Source organism: Eriocheir sinensis, chromosome 20 (assembly GCF_024679095.1).
Source record: "Eriocheir sinensis breed Jianghai 21 chromosome 20, ASM2467909v1, whole genome shotgun sequence".
NCBI lineage: Eukaryota > Metazoa > Arthropoda > Malacostraca > Decapoda > Varunidae > Eriocheir > Eriocheir sinensis.
This window is the reverse complement of record NC_066528.1, coordinates 5741389-5757686: the sequence shown is the minus strand read 5'-3', so window position 1 is coordinate 5757686 and position 16298 is coordinate 5741389. Positions and strand designations below refer to the sequence as shown.

Here is a 16298-nt window from a genome sequence, read left to right as displayed (position 1 = left end):
TTCAATAAAAGTTTGCCTCTTCAAAACTTAAGCCAACAGGGCCACAGGGATAGGAGACTTTGGCCACCTCCATTCCCCCCCATTCCTTTCCTCCCTCCCAAGAGAATAGAAAGGAAGGGGCATAGCTGGGCACGATAACAGAAAACCTTATTCCCGATAACTGATAATGGAAAACCTTATCGGTGATAACCGATATTCATTAACTGGAGACACAAATATAGGCGATAACCAATAACCGATACCCGATATAAATCCACAATTACGATACTAACTAGCGATAAATCCGATAGGCGAAAACGATACTATATTGATATTTCAAATAAAAAACATAGATGAGTTCAAATTTTCATTATCTGTATTTTAGAAAACTTACAAAACCTGAAAACCACACGTTGACATATGTACCTATGGATGGTAATACTAGAACGTTGACTGGTGTTGTGTTATTTACGCCCCACGTCAATTGTTTCAAACATTGAATTCAGCAAGATGCTCAGACCAGCAAGCGGAACATGTACAGTCTCAAAGCTTTTATCTAAGAGTTGCTGGAAGGCTGAATCAGACATACAGTACCACTACCACCATCCCCGCTGTTTCTAGAACAACACTGTACGAGTTGTATTTATATGTACAGAGTGTCGTTCCAGAAACAGCGAGGATGGTGGTACTGTATGTCTGATGCAGCCTTCCAGCAACTCTTAATGTGTTAAAAAGCTTTGTGAGACTGTACAGGGCTAAGCTTACTGGTCTGAACATGCACAGTTCACGAGAGACCAGTGTTTGTAAACAAAAGCGCCAGTTTTTGACGATGGGACACAAAATAACACAACACCGGGTGCCTTCAATACCATGGCATTCTCACAAACGAATATGGAATATCAAACTTGAGGCAGTGAATAATCATTTTGGGGGCAAAGTTAAATTATTTTTCTCTTTGATATATTGATTTTTGAGTCTAACATAAAAAAAAATAACCTAGTGTTTTAATGTTGATGATCTAAGTATGAAATCCCTTCACCGTAGATATTTCATACCCCGAAGTTTTTTCATACAACACCGGGCGCCCGGGCCACACATGCGCAGTAGGGAGGAGACAATGTTTTTTTTCTGAGAGGCAGAAAAAAGTAGCGATTATTGCTAGTTTGGTTACAAAAGTAACGAAGATACCGATATATATTTAAATAAGTAGCGGATGGCCGATAACCCGATTTTGTTATCAGTGATAAAGTATCACGATAACGCCCAGCTATGGAAAGGGGAATAAGGGGAAAGGAAGGAAAAGTAAGGAAGAAAGGGAAGGGAGGAAGGGGAAGAGAGAGAGAGAAGGTGATTGAAAGGGAAGGGGAGGAAAGGAAGGAAGAGGAAGGGGAAGAGGGGGAGGCACACATCATTTCCCTCACCAAACCACTCTCTCACACCTCGGCACTTTCCAGGTATCTGGAGGAGTACAAGTTGAAGGAACGGCGCGCTGATGGAACCATTGTAGCCGTGCCTTGCTCCATGCCAGACACCACCAACACCACCACAGGGAAGAAGAAGAAAAAGAAAAGTGTGGTGTGTGTCTCTCAAGCTGGGAAGGTAGATGCCACATTACCACACCAGGAGGAAACACACACTGGCCTTCAGAACGGTGGTGTCAGTGAGGGTTCAGGGACAACGAGGAGAAGAGGTGAGGTGTGTGTGTCTCAGGCTGGGAAGGTAGACAGCACATTACCACACCAGGAGGAATCACTCAATGGCCTTCAGAATGGTGGTGTTGGTGAGGGTTTAAGTACAAAGAGAAGAAGAGGTGAGGTGTGTGTGTCTCAGGCTGGGGAGGAAGAGGAAGGAACTGTACAGGAGAAGCAGGAGGAAGCGATTAATGGCCTCACAAATGGTGGTTCTGGCTCAAATACTGACATGATTAAACATAGGAAGCAAACCCGAAGGAGAGGGAAGAAGAAGAAGTTGAAGGGAGGCAATGAAGTGGCTGTACCTTAGAGGAAAAACAGGGATGGATAGAACATGAAAGCACTAGTTACCCCTCACAATGGCAGCGTTGGCTCAAGTACTGACATTAGGAAACATAGGAAGCAAATCTGAAGGAGAAGGAAGAAGAAGAAGATGAAGGGAGGCAATGAAGTGGCTGTACCTTAGAGGAAGAACACGGACAGATAGAACATGAAAAAGCACTAGTTACCCCTCACAGTGGCAGCGTTGGCTTAAGTACCGACATGAGGAAACAGAGGAAGCAAACCCGAAAGAAAGGAAAGAAGTTGAAGGGAGGCGATGAAGTGGCCGTACCTTAGAGGAAGAACAAGGATGGATAGAACATGAAGGAAGAAGAAAGCACTAGTTACCCCTCACGATGACAGCACTAGTGAAAGGAAGAGATAGAAAGTGAAACAGAGGGAGTTGTGTGGCTTGTGTGTGTTAAAATTAAGAAGGAAGACACTGCAGGGTTTGAACAAGGAGAAACACTTACCTCACAATGACAGGACTAGTGAAAGGAAGAGAAAGAAGAAGAAAAAGGAAGTTGTGTGGCTTGTGTGTGTTGAACTTAAGAAGGAAGACACTGCAGGGTTTGAACAAGGAGAAACACTTACTTGGCAGTGACTGAATGGTTGGCGCCTGGATGCCATGAACCTAAGGACCCAGGTTCGAATCCCGCCGCAAGACACTGACAATTCTCAACCATAGGCGAGTGGTGGAAGGTTACCCACATGCTGCCCAGGTCTTCAATCAACCGTAATTTCAGCGACTTTGGTCAGGAGGAGCACCGGGGCAGCATAGGCCAAGCAAGAGCCATACATCACAGCAGCCACTGTAAATTAAATTCACCTGTGCCATGAACGGACTGGGGTCTTCCAAGAGGCCCCTTGAGAGAGCCTACTGGTGCTATAGGCGGAGGAGAAGGAAGAGGAAAAACGAAAAGAGGGAGAATTTTGTGGTATTGGTGAAGGAGAAGGAGGAAGAGGAAGAAAGGAAAAAAAAATGCAGCTACAAGGGAAGAGAAAACACAGAAAAAGAGACATATGAAGAGACTGAAGGAAAGGGAATGGACAGTTACAACAAGAAGAAGCACTTACTAGCCCTCAGAATGGTGGCACCTGTGAAGGAGAAGAAGGAAGAGGAAAAATGAAAGAGAAAGAAATCTGTGGCCTTGTGATTTTGGGCTGTGAAGAAGCTGAAGGAAGGCAAAGTAATGGATGGACCTTGAGGGAAGAGAATGGACAGTCAGTTACAACAAGAAGAAGCACTTACTAGCCCTCAGAATGGTGGCACTAGTGAAGGAGAAGAAGAAGAGGAAGAAAGGAAAGAAAACGAAATCTGTGCCTTGTGATTCTGGGCTGTGAAGAAGCTGAAGGAAGGCAAAGTAATGAAGGGAAGAGAACGGACAGTCAATTACAACAAGAAGAAGCACTTACTAGTCTACAGAATGGTGGCACTGGTGAAGGAGAAGAAGGAAGAAGAGGAAAAAAGGAAAGAGAAAGATATCTGCAGCTACAAGGGAAGAGAGAAAACACAGAAAAAGACAAATGAAGAAACTGAAGGAAAGGGAATGGACAGTTATGACAAGAAGAAGCACTTACTAGTCTTTATAATGGTAGCACTGGTGAAGGAGAAGAAGAAAGAAGAGGAAGAAAGAAAGGAAAAAGAAATCTGTGCCTTGTGATTTTAGGCTGTGACAGTTACAATAGGAATTACACTGACCTTCACAGTGTTGGCATGGGCTCAAATTCAGACACACAAAGGACAATGGAAACAATCGCCTTCACAATTACTTTTTCCTTCCTTTCCACTCTTACAAACACCTCCTCCTCCCTCTCCCCCTCTCCCTCCCAGCCAAACAGTTTCATGGAGCCATCTGGTCCCATAAAGCACTAGTGGAAACAATCACCTTCATTACTTTTTCCTTCCTTTCCACTCTTACAAACACTTCCTCCTCCCTCTCTCCCTCTCCCTCACAGCCAAACAGTTTATGGAGCCATCTGGTCCCATAAAGCACTAGTGGAAACAATCGCCTTCATTACTTTTTCCTACCTCTCCACTCCTACAAACACTTCTTTCTCCCTCTCCCCCTCTCCCTCCCTCCCTCCCAGCCAAACAGTTTCATGGAGCCATCTGGTCCCATAAAGCACTAGTGGAAACAATCACCTTCATTACTTTTTCCTTCCTTTCCACTCTTACAAACACTTCCTCCTCCCTCTCCCCCTCTCCCTCCCTCCCAGCCAAACAGTTTCATGGAGCCATCTGGTCCCATAAAGCACTAGTGGAAACAATCACCTTCACCATTACTTTTTCCTTCCTCTCCACTCTTACAAACACTTCCTCCTCCCTCTCCCTTCCAGCCAAACAGTTTCATGGAGCCATCTGGTCCCATAAAGCACTAGTGGAAACAATCACCTTCATTTCTTTTTCCTTCCTTTCCACTCTTACAAACACTTCTTTCTCCATCTCTTCCTCTCCCTCCCTCCCAGCCAAACACTTTCATGGAGCCATCTGGTCTGATAAAGCACAAGTATTTTTAGAATGGCATAAACATGTATAATGAGCTCACAGCGGAAGACGAAACAGTGCACGCGACCTTTTGTATACTTGAACTTTTGTCGCGGTGGAAAACAAACATGATATACAGACAGACAGACAACATTGAAGGGAGGCGATGAAATGGCCGTCCCTTCAGCATGACCAGGGCGGAAGGCAGTGTGAGAGGTGAAGAAGGAAGGAGAAAGAGAACATCCCATCACACTGTCCTTCACAACACTGGTGCTTAGAAAAGAGAAAGAAGAAAAATAAAATAAGAAAGAAAGGTGTGGCTCTCAGGAATGTTAGTTAGGCTGACACTTGCAACAGAGAAAACACTTGAGTGGTGGCGTGGACTCAAGTTCTGACTCACACAAAGAACAGCTGAAACAAATGTGAAATAATGTGTGTGTGTGTGTGTGTGTGTGTGTGTGTGTGTGTGTGTGTGTCTATTTACCTAGTTGTAGTTTTACAGGGCTTACGCTCGTGTGGTCCCGTCGCCATATCTGTATTTGTCCAACTTTTCCTAAAAGTTTTGCACACTCTTCGCTGATACCACATCTTCACTTAGACTGTTCCAAACCTCTATATATCTTTGCAGGAAGCTATATTTCTTTATGTTTCTCAAGCATCTTCCCTTCCTCAATTTTTTACTATGTCCTCTTGTGTTCCTGTTGTTTATTCCTTCTCTTAGTAGTAACTCCTCATTATCTACTTCTTCCATTTTAATCAATAATTTATAAATTTGTATTAGGTCTCCCCTTTCTTTTCTTTGTTCAAGTGTTGGTAGGTCCATTTCCTTTAACCCGTAAAGGCCGATAGGTCCCATATGGGACAGCTACTTTACACGTGTATCAAAACTGCGCTATCATTGGTAACGCTGCTAATTTGGCTTGAGGAGTAGGCTTATATCTACGACTGCCCCACTGTCACAGAGGGTCCAAAAACAAACAAACAGGCCCATAATAGACCGGGAAAAGGCCCTGGGCGCACAACGGACCGAGTCTGACACCTCAGCAGTCCAGCCCAGCTCGGAACGAGGGTTGCTCGCGCCAACACAATCTCTAACTACCGGCGATTATTCTGAAGCAATCAGGGAGAGCTAAGCAAAAATATTTCACATACTGATATATATATGTGTATACTAACAGCTAAAATTGCTTCCATGTCATTCTGCAAGAGTTGATTTTAAGACGATTAATGCGGCTGTGGGGGGTAGACGCAGGGGTTATCGTCGGCCTTTACGGGTTAATCTCTCTTCATGTGTCAATCCCTCCAGCTCTGGAACCATTTTTGTTGTCAGACCACACCGCCTCTGCATATTCCCATTTTGGTCTGATCATAGTGGTTATTAACTTTTTCATCATATCCTTATCCATGTAGTGGAATGCTAATCCTATATTTCTCACCATTTTATACGTATCGCCGAATATCAGATTAACATGACTCTCAGGCTGTTGATTATCTTGTATTGCCACTCCCATATCTCTCTCTTCTTGAACTTTCCTTAATATTTATATGTCCATTTTGGTCTTCCTTCATTCTTTCCCATTTCCATTACATGACATTTCTTCACATTGAATTCCATCTCCCATTTCATACTCCATTCCCAAATCTTTTTCAGGTCTTCTTGCAGAATTTCACAGTCTTTACTGTTTCTTATATGTCTTAGCAGTTTTGCATTGTCTGCAAACAGGCTCATATAACTGTTTACTCCCTCTGGCATGTCATTGACATATACTAGGAAAAGTATTGGTGCCAATACCGATCCCTGAGGCACTCCACTCCACAATTCTCCATTCCGATCTCATGTCCTTTACCACTGTGTGTGTGTGTGTGTGTGTGTGTGTGTGTGTGTGTGTGTTTACCTATTTGTAGTATACAGGGCCTGAGCTCAAGCTCGGTCAGTCCTGTCTCCCAATTTATATTTGTCCAGCTTTTCCGTCATTATATGGACACTACCCGTTCAACAATGTATTTGCTAAGTCCATTCCCTGTATCCACACTCCTGTATGGAAAACTGAATTTCTGTGTCTTTCAAACAAGTCCCCTTTCTCAATTTCTTACTCTGTCCTCTTAGTTGTCTCCTCCCTTCCATATCAATTAAATAATTTCTATCTAACACATGCCACTCGTATTCTCTCACATAAAAGCTACTTCTCGTCCCTTCCCCATTTTCATACAAGACCAACATAACGGTCATATTCTGCAACATTTCAGCGCCCAAGCACACACACTTGTCAAGGCTTTCGTATGAGTTGTGGGAGGCATTTCCAGGGGTAGTTTCATGGCCCTGGTGGTAGTTTGACCCTTCTTCTGTAACAAGAACTTAAAATACCACCCTTTAGAGCCTGACTGATCTCCTTTTCAGCCTTTGGGAATAGTTGTTGTGAGGGGCGGAAGTGTTTGAGAATACCAACCTTCTTAGTATCTCCATCTCTCCAATGCTTTCTTTTCCTTTATGACAATCTTCTTACTTAAAAACTAATTCTCGTTCTCCATTTTCCTAGAAGACTTAGTGTATCTCCAATGCTTTTGATCTCCATGTAACAAAATTCTCCATCTCTTTGTTCCTTTCCTCTCTTCCTCCTTGAGTGACCTTTGGGGTTCTCTTTTAAATTAATGGTTGAAAACTGGACTCGGAACTCGGACCCTCAGAGCTCAGCATTCACCACTTCCAGCCATTGTGTAACATAGTGCTGGTTGTAGAAGTAGTAATAGTATCAGGTCCTCTGCATGCTTCTGATATATTCCAACTTTCTTCTTTTCTCTTATTTTTATATCATATTTCTCTCTCCTTTGTGCCGGCTCTATTCAAACAAGACTTTCTGTATCTCCATATTTATTCAGTTAACTTACATTGTTGAGAGAGAGAGAGAGAGAGAGAGAATTATTTATGTGTCGGGGGTCATGTGTCTGTGGGGTTTGCAAACATCCTGTGGGGTGACATCCTGTGGGACCTGTGGCTGAGAGAGAGAGAGAGAGAGAGAGAGAGAGAGAGAGAGAGAGAGAGAGAGAGAGAGAGAGAGAGAGAGAGAGAGAATTATTTGTCACTCAGCATTGCACTGTCACTATCAGGCTGCTCCTAACGTGCCACTCACTGGAGGTCACTGATCAGGGTGGGGGGGGGTGCAGCCAGGCTTGAGCGTCAGATTTGACCCGATGTGGACAAATTTCCCACGTCCACACATGAGGTCAATCTGCCGTCCATGCCTGGCTGCAGACACCCACCCTAATCAGTGCACTGTTAACACGTTCGCTGCGATTGGCACAGATTTGGCTTTCACTAGTAGCCTGATAATATATACTCCCAGGTCTTTCTATGCCTCTGTGGTGGATAGTGGAGTGTTTCCCATGTGGCACTGGTATGCTGGATATCCCCTCCCAAGGTGCAGTATTTTACATTTTTCTTCATTGAATTGTAGCAGCCACATTTTGTTCCATTTCTGTAGCTTGGTGATGTCTTCTTGTAGGAAATCCACAGTCAAGGGGTTAACAGTGACAGCATTGTGTTAGTACCAGCCAGACAGTGACAGTTCCCAGGGCAGCCAAACAGTGATGGTGCAGCGCTGACAGTGACATAAGCTGCTGTGGGAAGCTTTAAAATTGGTGCATCAGGAATTAGATCATCTCAAGCTTACGACACATATCCCTTACATAAAATCAAAATGTATTAGTATTTCCATGAGAGAGAGAGAGAGAGAGAGAGAGAGAGAGAGAGAGAGAGAGAGAGAGAGAGAGAGAGAGATTCCTTGTCCGAACTCAGACTTTGGTGAAGAGATTAAATTTGTATTAGTATTAAGTAAATAAATAAATGAAAGAAAAAAATGGTTTGAGTCTAGCCCCCTGAGAGAGAGAGAGAGAGATTGTGTTGTGTTGGCCACTCATCTTTTTCTTGTATGCTTAAATTCGTGGAACATGAGTGACACGGCAATAACAGTTTAAAATCTCTAAATGTGTATTGCTTGGTGTTAGGGATGAACCCGGGCCCTCATAGTAAAAGTTGTGGCAGCACATCAACTGAGTCCTTAATGAGCTCCTCCTCCTCCTCTTACTTTCCCTCCTCCAGATCCTCTTCCTCCTCAATAACATGGATGCAGAAGGAAGTGTAAATGAAAGTAAAGGAGTATATTGAACAAGTGCATTAGTCTCGTCATTCTTTGGATCGTATTTTAAGACATTTCGTCGCCCAAGAACACATTAGACAAGGCTTTCGTAGTTGTGGGCATTTCTAGTAGTAGTTTTATGACCCTGGTAGTAGTTTGACTCTTCTTCTGTACTGCGGACGTAAAGAAACACTCATTAGAACCCGAATGACCCCCTCTTTGGCCCTTAAAAGTAGCTGATATGAGAGGCGAAAGTGTTTTATTATACCAACCTTTGTGTGTATGTATTTCAGTCAGACAGATAATAACAATAATAATAATGTTTCACTAGTCTCGAAATGGACATGCACTAAGGGAACCCGGGCCTTCTGAGTACAAGCCAGCAGGGCAGCAATCGACTGAGCCACCGATGAGCTTTCCGAAAGGTCACCGTGCTTGGGTCCACTTCTGCGGCGCTATAACTGAAACCTCGACCCAGCACTGTGGACTTCCTACCAGAAGACCTCGCCAAGCTACAGGAATGGAACAAAAAGTGGCTGCTACAATTCAATGAAGAAAAATGTAAAGTCCTGCACCTTGGGAGGGAACATCCAGCATACCAGTACCACAAAGGAAGGAAGAAACGACGGAAGAAAATTAACGATGGAAATAGGGAAAAGAAGGAAGAGGAAGAGAAATGAAGACAGAATGTGAATTGTGAAGAAGAGAAATATAACAGTGCCATGGGAAGAAGAAATAATCAACACCTGGAAATGCTTGTACCAACCCGCGATGAATGGCGCATATGGCGTTTGTACACATCAGGGAATGCAAGAGTTCAGTGAAAAATCTCAAAACGTACAAAAAAAATTCTCATGATGGAAATTCTGGAACCTTTCTTTGACTTTCCAATTTGTTTTCATATTTTCTTCCATTTTGCTTTTTTTAATCTTTTTCCTCCTTACTTTTTAATTCTTTCCTTCCTCCTTCAATTTTACTTTGTTTTCTTTACTTTCTCCTTTTTCCTCCCACAACAACTTTCTCACTTTACGGGATTTCCACTGCGTTACTTTGTGGGTCAACCCTTAAACCGCGGATTTCCTACCAGAAGACCTCACCAAGCTACAGGAATGGAACAAAAAGTGCATACCTGTCTGTGGTGTCTTGCCATAAGATTTTGCGTTAGAAACCATAAGTTTGTGTATAAAAACGTAAGACTTGACAGGTATGGTTCCGACGGACTCAAGCAGGGTGCATGAGGTACCTCCTCCTACTATTACTACCACTACTACTACTACTACTACTACTACTACTACAACTACTACCACTACTTCAACTACTACCACTACTTCTACTACTACTACTACTACTACTACTACTACTACTACTACTACTACTACTAGTTACTAATACTACTACATGCATTTCACTACATTAAGGTCTATATCTAATTCTTGATGTGGCGGTTCTGGTGGTGTTTCATTCCCTCATTCTTCTTGTGGTTCTGTTGTCTCATTCGACGATTCTTGCTATGGTTCCAATGCACATTTTTCATTCTATTCCCGTCACTGCCTGTTGCTTGCCGCCCGCCTCGCCTGTGAATGAAAGAATGTGTGAACCATCTGTATGTCACGGGAAGAATGTGTGAACCATCTGTATGTCACGGGAAGAATGTGTGAACCATCTGTATGTCACGGGAAGAATGTGTGAACCATCTGTATGTCACGGGAAGAATGTGTGAACCATCTGTATGTCACGGGAAGAATGTGTGAACCATCTGTATGTCACGGGAAGAATGTGTGAACCATCTGTATGTCATGGGAGGGAAGAATGTGTGAACCATCTGTATGTCACGGGAAGAATGTGTGAACCATCTGTATGTCATGGGAGGGAAGAATGTGTGAACCATCTGTATGTCACGGGAAGAATGTGTGAACCATCTGTATGTCACGGGAAGAATGTGTGAACCATCTGTATGTCACGGGAAGAATGTGTGAACCATCTGTATGTCACGGGAAGAATGTGTGAACCATCTGTATGTCACGGGAAGAGTGTGAACCATCTGTATGTCACGGGAGGGAAGAGTGTGAACCATCTGTATGTCACGGGAAGAATGTGTGAACCATCTGTATGTCACGGGAAGAATGTGTGAACCATCTGTATGTCACGGGAAGAATGTGTGAACCATCTGTATGTCACGGGAAGAATGTGTGAACCATCTGTATGTCACGGGAAGAGTGTGAACCATCTGTATGTCACGGGAAGAATGTGTGAACCATCTGTATGTCACGGGAAGAATGTGTGAACCATCTGTATGTCACGGGAAGAATGTGTGAACCATCTGTATGTCATGGGAGGGAAGAGTGTGAACCATCTGTATGTCACGGGAAGAATGTGTGAACCATCTGTATGTCACGGGAAGAATGTGTGAACCATCTGTATGTCATGGGAGGGAAGAGTGTGAACCATCTGTATGTCATGGGAGGGAAGAGTGTGAACCATCTGTATGTCACGGGAAGAATGTGTGAACCATCTGTATGTCATGGGAGGGAAGAATGTGTGAACCATCTGTATGTCACGGGAAGGATGTGTGATCGATCTGTCTGTATTTGGAGGGAATATTGTGTGAACCATCTGTATGTCATTGGTGTGTAGAATGTGAACCATCTGTATGTCATGGGAGGGAAGAATGTGTGAACCATCTGTATGTCATGGGAGGGAAGAGTGTGAACCATCTGTATGTCATGGGAGGGAAGAATGTGTGAACCATCTGTATGTCACGGGAGGGAAGAATGTGTGAACCATCTGTATGTCATGGGAGGGAAGAATGTGTGAACCATCTGTATGTCATGGGAGGGAAGAATGTGTGAACCATCTGTATGTCATGGGAGGGAAGAATGTGTGAACCATCTGTATGTCATGGGAGGGAAGAATGTGTGAACCATCTGTATGTCATGGGAAGAATGTGTGAACCATCTGTATGTCATGGGAGGGAAGAATGTGTGAACCATCTGTATGTCATGGGAGGGAAGAATGTGTGAACCATCTGTATGTCATGTGAAGAATGTGTGAACCATCTGTATGTCATGTGAGTGAAGATTGTGTGAACCATCTGTATGTCTTGGGAGGGAAGAATGTGTGAACCATCTGTATGTCATGGGAGGGAAGAATGTGTGAACCATCTGTATGTCATGGGAAGAATGTGTGAACCATCTGTATGTCACGGGAAGAATGTGTGAACCATCTGTATGTCACGGGAAGAATGTGTGAACCATCTGTATGTCATGGGAGGGAAGAATGTGTGAACCATCTGTATGTCATGGGAGGGAAGAGTGTGAACCATCTGTATGTCACGGGAAGAATGTGTGAACCATCTGTATGTCACGGGAAGAATGTGTGAACCATCTGTATGTCACGGGAAGAATGTGTGAACCATCTGTATGTTAAGGGAAGAATGTGTGAACCATCTGTATGTTAAGGGAAGAGTGTGAACCATCTGTATGTCATGGGAAGAATGTGTGAACCATCTGTATGTCACGGGAGGAATGTGTGAACCATCTGTATGTCATGGGAAGAGTGTGAACCATCTGTATGTCATGGGAAGAATGTGTGAACCATCTGTATGTCATGGGAAGAATGTGTGAACCATCTGTATGTCATGGGAAGAATGTGTGAACCATCTGTATGTCATGGGAAGAATGTGTGAACCATCTGTATGTCACGGGAAGAATGTGTGAACCATCTGTATGTCATGGGAGGGATCGAAGAGTGTGAAAATCGCTCATTCAGTGCTTTAAAAAAAATAGATGAAAACTGCTTCGATTTTTTACCGTAATTAAGAATGAGAGAAGGCAATGAGGAAGGTGAATGAGATACGGAAGAAAGATTGAGAAAAATAAGACCAAGGATCGAGGAAGTAGTCTTTTTTTTTTTAAAGGAAAGGAAATAGCTCATGGGTAAACAAAATAATAAAGTCCGCTTCGTACTGCTCCTGTAATAGCAGTTTGAGGTGAGTGGCCACGAGAGACAGAGGTACATATTGGATGGAGAGGCGTCTGGAAGGGGAGAGGGAAGGGAATTTTCAAAAGAGAAGAGGGAGATCATGGTACTTTAAAAATGGCAGCTGCTGTTATTTTGGTGAGACAGGAATGCTACCAAGTACCAACCATATCTACCCTGCCTACTAAGCAATCAGGGGTGTGGGTCAGCGTTGTCAAATTATCGTACTCCTCGCATTGCATTTTCGTAGTTTCTGACCACTAACGAATGCAAAAACAAACAAACAAACATCAATAGATAAGTGTTTTAACGCTAACTTCAATTTTCTATCGTTATTTGTGTAGGTGCGAGAGTTTGAGGCTTAAAAGTAATAAAGACGATGTGGTGAATACGATAATATGGCAACGCTGGTGTGGGTGTGATGTCGGATATAAAAATTTTCGACTCCGACTCCACACCCATGTAAGCAATACACATCGGCAAAGGGACGCAGTGACTTTAATTTTAATTACCTATCACGTTTGAACACAGCCTGGCGCGAGACAAGCCCACGGGGTTAGCAAGTTATCACAAGAAACAGAACGCGATTTAAAAAAAAAACGTGCAACTCAAGTACCTGACACACTGGCACACTGTGAATGGGGTCTTATATGACAGACTGCGATGCGATGCTTTGTGGGTAAAAAAAAAAAAAAAAAATCGTGAGCAGGCGAAGAGGAGGTGAATGAGGAGGATGTTTAAAAGAGAGGAAGAGGAGGATTAGAGGAATATGTACTAAAAAAAATAAAGATGAAAAAGAGATGGAAGGAGAGAGAGAGAGAGAGAGAGAGAGAGAGAGAGAGAGAGAGAGAGAGAGAGAGAGAGAGAGAGAGAGAGAGAGAGAGAGAGAGAGAGAGAGAGAGAGAGATCAGAAAAAAAAACAATTTGACGTTAGAATCAGGTAGTCTTTTTTTTCTTTTTTCTTTATCTACTTCCCTTTTCCATTCTACTTATTTCCTTAATCTTTCCTTTCATTGCCGTGTCAAATGAAAACAAGCACACCGAAAATAGACAACGGCAACAGAGGTAAGAAATATCGAAAACAAAACAAATAAATCAATAATAATCACAATCAATCAATATAATCAATGTCCGAAGCATCAATTTGCCGGCATAACACAGCACACCCAACAGCCATCCACCATCACCTCGTCACTGAAGTCCATATTATTAAACGTATCGGGCTCCCGTTACGACCATTCCCAAGGCCACGGAGAAGATTAACCGGGTTTTCTGGGGTGATTTTTCCCGTTCATGGTGCAGAAGTCGGGTAAAACTATCACTCGGATCACAAAATAGTCCATGAATATCCCAGGGACGTCTACGAGACTATTCAAACGTGTGAACTGTGGGGCCGAGGGGATTGTCGTTTTGGACCTTTTTCTTTGTCCCGGGATTCTGGGATAAAATTAACCCTAATTCCGGGATTCCGGGAATTCCCGGAATTTTCAATAGTCTAAAATTGCACATTATACCTAGTTTCCCTTTCAGGTTTTTGATGTGCTTAACATTGATAAATATGCAGAAATAATACTGTAGATTGACTGTCTTATTAATTCCACTTAATGTTTAATTCCAAATTTCCAGCACACACTTTGTTTCTCAACAAAGTAAAAGAAATAAGAATAAGAGCTAAAATATGCTTCGTTTACTGCTTTATTTTTGTTCTTCTTCCGATTTCCAATGCGAATGACAATGTAAACTAGTTCATTATCGCTGATAAAAAAACATTTGTTTCCATTTATACTCAGTGAAATGAAAAGAGTTCTAATGACAGAAAATGTAGTAAAAAATAAATGAAGAAAAACTAAACGTATGCATTCTTTATTTATAACATGAACTAAATGATTAAAAATAATCTCACAGAAAAGGGAAAGTGTGCTGCTTTTTTTGCAGTTTTGTTAAATTGTCACGCTCATCTCAGTGCCGTATACATACAGCAACGTGGAATATGCAGACATGGTGTTCATTATACGAGCTCTGTTACGGGTAACGGGAGTGCCATGGCTGCTTTATAATACTCAAGAAAATACCTAAACAGTAACGGCCGTTTTCTTAAACTTTTAAAATTTCGATCGTTTCGTAAGTCAACACACCACGGTGGTGTGCTGGCACCCGAAAGTTATGTTTCGATTTCTTAAACACTCGCACACCCAGCAGTGTGTTGTTAGCTAGACAACCACAGTCGGGACCCAGCACACCACAGAATTGCGGACGATTCACAAAGGTTGGTAGCTCCCGCCCTACTATATCAGACCCTATGACATAACGTTTTTCGCAAATATCTTTCAAACGAAGACTCGGATCGGCATGGGGCTTTGGCACAGATTGTTTCAAACACTCCGCTAATTTTTGACGCTATTGTGCAATGCCAGATGCGGTTAATTACGGCGTTTACTCTTGACTGTGATGGCAAAACCTGCGTGAGCCACTTACACATTCGAGCAGGTGAGGCGTGACGTATTTGTGACGTGTATCCACCACCTACCTCCACCCCTGGCTTCCCCTACTCCCATCCCTCCCTCCTACCCTCCTTCTCCCCCGCATCCTCTCCCCCGCCTCTCTCTCTCTCTCTCTCTCTCTCTCTCTCTCTCTCTCTCTCTCTCTCTCACTTGCGATGTACACGAGATATGAATACATGCACACGTATGACTCGAATTAATGGCAGATAAATATAAATTATATGAAGTCTGCATCAGCATCAACAGTGATGACGAGGATGACCTGTTTGTCGATGGTGATGAATTTTGAATTAACATCTATATATGTGGTCAGTTATTTACATTATTAATCCATCTATCATATACTCGCTGTCTATTTTTGTGTGCTATGACTTTTTAACATAGCTATCTACATGAACACATATCGTATAGCAGTCTTTTCTAATATTAGAAGAAAATTTTCATATATTTCTCCAATTTCGTTTCACGTTTTTACTCTGCAATGAATTCCCGCTTCAATTCCATCCTTATTCCTTTCCGTCTCTTTCGCGATTTCCTATAAATGATCAAGCGTCAGCTACGTACTTCATTCCATCATACGCTCAACGTAACCTGTGGGAAGGAGGGTCATATACTCGTAGAACTTTCAATGGTTATATAATTGCCAAACAAACCTCATACAACACTTAAGCAACATCCCGTTACGCTGGAACAGGAATCAGGGTCGTGTGCATAAAACACCAGACCATACTTGGCATATACTTTCGAGTTATCCGCCATTATAGACAAGTCATATGTGTGCAAAGCTTCACATCGCATGTGCACCGAGAGAGAGAGAGAGAGTGAGAGAGAGAGAGAGGGGGGAGGGGGGCAGGTATGGGGGAGAAAGAGGGCGGGGGGAGAGGGTGCGGGGGAGAAGGAGGGAAAGGGAGGGATGGGAGTAGGGGAGGCCAGGGGTGGAGGTAGGTGGTGGATACACGTCACAAATACGTCACACCTCACTTGTTCGAATGTGTAAGTGGCTCACGCAGGTTTTGACATCACAGTCAAGAGTAAACGCCATAATTAACCGCATCTGGTAATGCACAATAGCGTCAAAATTTAGCGGAGTGTGTGAAGCAATCTGTGTCAAAGTCCCATGCTGATCCGAGTCTTCGTTTGAAAGATATTTGCGAAAAACGGTATGTCATAGGGTCTGATATGGATAGTAGTAGGATGGCTGGCCTGT

The 16298-nt window shown here is 43.0% G+C and overlaps 2 long non-coding RNA genes across 2 annotated transcripts; one reads left to right on the top strand and one right to left on the bottom strand.

Moving 5' to 3' along the window:
* Positions 1-1354: 1354 nt before the first annotated feature.
* On the top strand, positions 1355-3133 carry LOC127001107 (uncharacterized). Its single transcript, XR_007754723.1, has 2 exons — positions 1355-1554; positions 1675-3133. It is a non-coding gene; the product is annotated as an uncharacterized LOC127001107 (long non-coding RNA).
* A 137-nt stretch (positions 3134-3270) lies between these two features.
* Positions 3271-9079, bottom strand: LOC127001106 (uncharacterized). The gene is made up of 3 exons (XR_007754722.1): positions 4138-9079; positions 3920-4004; positions 3271-3794 (listed from the first exon to the last, which is right to left on the bottom strand). It is a non-coding gene; the product is annotated as an uncharacterized LOC127001106 (long non-coding RNA).
* Between the last annotated feature and the right edge of the window lie 7219 nt (positions 9080-16298).